At 38.8% G+C, this 4,158-nt stretch overlaps 1 long non-coding RNA gene across 1 annotated transcript in view; it reads left to right on the forward strand.

The window, feature by feature from the left end:
* Positions 1-2,607: 2,607 nt before the first annotated feature.
* Positions 2,608-4,158, forward strand: part of LOC104968061 (uncharacterized) — a 3,409-nt gene continuing 1,858 nt past the window's right edge. The window contains exon 1 of the long non-coding RNA XR_800781.1: positions 2,608-2,805. This is a non-coding gene — a long non-coding RNA (uncharacterized lncRNA). The remainder of the gene's footprint in view (positions 2,806-4,158) is intronic.

Genomic DNA, 4,158 nt, shown 5'->3' on the forward strand with positions numbered 1-4,158 from the left:
AGTTGAGGGTTATGACATATAAACGGTTATGAAGGGTTGACGATGGTCTTCGACTAAGGAACAATGTTTCTCAATCCAGCTAGCGTCTGAGACAAGGTAGAGATTTTAACTATTAACAGGAACAGTAAGGAACGGGTAATAAATTTGTTTGATTAAGGAAACGGGAGGTAATTTAGGAGGGTGTGTGGACAGGCAACACATTAGACACTAGAGGGGAGGGGTGTTACACATAATACAACGTAATCTTTAGTGGTGTGGTATAATAAAGTTAAGCAGGAACCGTTCTGACAGATTAAGGAGATAAGACTGAAATAATGTACCTAATATTTTTAAGTCCTGTGACCTAAAAATAAAATAATTAGGTTTGAGATTGTGGGTGATAAAGATTTAGTGCTGACAAAGAATTTTTACAATCGGATGATATCTGTAATGAAGAGACTATTTCTAACCGTGTAGGGGGAGGGACCGGGTATTAAAGATAGAGACAAAATTATCGTCATATGAGGTGGGTTAATAACTTTCAGTTTACTCAAAAGCTGGTACAAAAGAACTTATGTTTATTGCAGACCGAAAAGAAAATTACTATATTATCAGAATTAAGAACAGGTAAACGTTATTCCGAAGATCGTAAGGTAACGTCTTACTTCTTTTTGGTAATTAGATAAGTATTAGACACTTAGTAGTAAAACCCCCCGAAATCGGTTATAGGTGCATAGTAAAGTTGCCAATAGTAGGAAACAGCGGGTTTTTAAGTGGGACGACGAAGGTGATAACAAAAGCAGAACTGGAGAAAAAAACAAACAACGTTTCGTTGTAAGTGGTGAAAAGGTTTATTTCCGGTGTGTAAACATGAATAATGTATTTACGTAGGAGAGGATAGTTGTGTGTTGACTACACTTGGAAACACCTCGAAAAGAAACCGGACACCCCTCAAACCCTTTTGAGAACTTCTCTTGTACGAACGACGATGAACCCCCCCTTTCTTAACAGGGGGATCGGGGAAAATGAACAAAAAATTTTTCAGCTTTGGAAAAAAAAACAAAAAAAGAGAAAAGGAACAACCTGGAAAAAAAAAGAAAAAAGGGGGGGTCGGTATTTTTTAGACTTTTTCTTGAAAACAATACAAAAACCCGGGTTTTTTTTTGGGGGGAAAAAAAACATTAGAGACCGGGGGTTTGGGGGGAAAGGGGGGGAAAAAAAACCGGGGGAAAAAAAAGGACCGGGGTGGAAAAGGCGGGTTCGGGGGGGGGGACCCCCCCTTAATACGGGGGGTCGGGTGGGGTTGGACATAAAAAAAGGGGGGGGGGTTGGTGTTCAAAAAAAAAAAAATGGGTTTTTGTAAAAGGGGGGTTGAAATTCGGTGGGAACGTTTCATTGGTTTGGGGATGGGTTTAAATCAAAGTTTTACAAAGGGGGGTGGGGGCGTTTTTGTTTTACCAAAAACCTTGGTTTGGGGACCCCGGGGAAATCAAAAGACCGAAAAAAAAACGTTTTCGAAAACCAGACGGGTGGTACCGGGTTTTGGAAAAAACCCGGTGAATTTCGTTTTCGCGTCTCCAAAAACCCTCAACTTTAAAAAAGAAGAATGAACCTTTCGAAGTACGTTGGCTATAAAAATTTAGAAGAAACAAACTTTTACAAAAAGGAAAAAAAGTTTTGACTTTCTTTCTTTTTGGTTCTGTTTGAATAGGGGTGATTTTTAAGGAATGGGGACTTTATTGGAAAATTTATCCTTTCTACGGAAATTTTGATGTTTTCTGTGAAAAAAGGGGAAAAAAAAATTAAAAAAGAAAAAAAAAAAACTCAAAAAAGGAAGATTACGGCCCTAAAAAAGAAAATACCCTTTGAGGTTGAAAAAAACTTATTGAGGGTTCAATTAAAAGGGCCTAAACCGAGGTCTTTTGTTACATTATAATCAAGTTTGATATAAATCATGTGGTTGAGCTAGACGGTATCATGAGATGGACTTTTTCTAAAGCAAATTGGGAGATGTTTGCTAAATTGTGCGATAATGAATTGGATCAGATTGATATGGCAGAAAGTATTGATGAAATAAATGAGCAATTTACTTGAAATATAATTAAAAGCGCTAATCAAACTATTGGGAATAAAACTGGGAAACTTGGTAAATGTGTTAAGATGGTACCGTGGTGGAACAAAGACTGTAATGATGCAATCCGAAACAAAATCAGGCTGTTTGGAAAGCTAAGGAAGACACATTCATTACATAATTTATTAGAATATAAAAAGGCACAGGCTCAGGTAAGGAACATTGTTAAAAGAGCAAAAAGGGAGTGTTGGAGAGGATTCTCTTCAAGTATTGGGAGAACTACACCATTAGATAAAGTATGGGGAATGATTAAGAAGATGAGGGGAATAAGACATCAGAGTAACCTGCCAGTATTAGAGATTGGAGGGGAAGTTGCCACTGGTGCTTTGGAGAAGGCAGAAATTCTAGCTGAAAATTTTGTCAAAGTTCATTCTTCGGAAAATTTGACAGAAGAAGGTAAGATCAGGAGGCAGGAAGTGTTAGATGAGCATCCTAATGTATATGAAGAAAGACATTCGTCGCAGAGTGTTGTAAATATACCTTTCTCTATTCAAGAGCATTAAGTAAGTGTAAAATGACTGCTCCTGCGAAAGATAATGTATGTTATATAATGTTGACCAAATTAAGTGATTTTGCATTAGGAAAGCTGCTGGAGATGTACAATAAGATCTGGGAGAAAGGGAAGCTGCCAATAATATGGAAAGAGTCAGTCATTATTCCTATTAGGAAACCTGGGAAAGATCCAACCAGTCCAGGCAGTTATAGACCTATAGCTCTGACATCACACTTGTGTAAAGTTATGGAAAGAATGATAACAGAAAGGCTAACATACTACATTGAGAAAAATGAACTAATGACTCCTTATCAGAGTGGGTTTAGAAGAGGGCGGAGTACTTTAGATCCACTGCTGTGCCTGGAGTCTGAAGTCAGGAAAGCCCAAGCGAATAAGGAGTGTGTTGTAGCTGTATTCTTTGATGTGGAAAAAGCTTACGATATGATGTGGAAGGAAGGATTATTAATAAAACTGGACATTATGGGTCTGGGAAGTAATGTATATAATTGGATTATGGATTTTTTGTTTGGCCGTGCCATCAGAGTCCGAGTTGGCAAGTCATATTCTCGCAGGCATGAAGTTGAAAATGGAACCCCGCAGGGGAGTGTCATCAGTCCTCTTTTATTTTCTATCATGATCAATGATATATATACACAAGTAGGATCTGATATTGGTAAATCACTTTTTGCAGATGATGGAGCTATTTGGAAAAGGGGTAGAAATGTAAAATATATTGTAGCTAAGATTCAGGAAGCCATTACGGAAATTGAAAGCTGGTCTCTGACATGGGGGTTTAGATTGTCGGTGGAAAAAACTGAAACTCTATTTTTTACGAGGAAAAGGATAGGTGAGGAGGTTAGGTTAAAACTTTATGGACAAGATCTAAAGAAAGTGAAGACATTTACATTTCTGGGAATATGGTTGGACGAGAGAGTCACATGGAGTACTCCCATTGATAAAGTAATAGGCAAATGTAAAAGGGTTTTAATGTTATGAGGTGCTTGGCAGGCACTAAGTGGGGGGCTGATAAAGCTGCTTTGAGGAACGTATACTATTAGACCCTCCAGAAAAATTTACCGCATTATCAGCAAAATGGCGCAGATTTTTAAAAGGCCGCATTATTATCAAAAGGCCGCATAATCCCCGCATTTTTCCACACAAAGTTGAGAAAAAAAGTTAACTCGTCTTTACGTGAAGTAGTGATGATGATGACGTGACGTCATCAGCTCGCGCATCACAGAAGGTAAACAACACTGTAGAGTGAACGTGTGGAACTCACACGACGAACATTTCTGCTAAAGACCGGGCAAAGCAGTACCCCGATGTCTTTCACGAAAGTGGGCGGAAACTATTCTGCACCCCGTGCAACTGTGTGTTGGAGCATTAGAGAAAAGTCGACGGTGACGACCCACTTTGATTCATTCAAACATTTGAAAATGCTTTCTGCTGCTGCGGACAAGAAAGCCAAACAACTCACGTTCACCGAGGCATCAACCTCCAAAACCCTTTCGAGGGCTACAAGAAACGAAGTGGGTAGCCTACAAGATTGAAGCTG

The sequence above is a fragment of the Notothenia coriiceps genome, unplaced genomic scaffold, assembly GCF_000735185.1.
Source record: "Notothenia coriiceps isolate Sejong01 unplaced genomic scaffold, NC01 NC01_scaffold00038207, whole genome shotgun sequence".
Classification (NCBI taxonomy): Eukaryota; Metazoa; Chordata; class Actinopteri; order Perciformes; family Nototheniidae; genus Notothenia; species Notothenia coriiceps.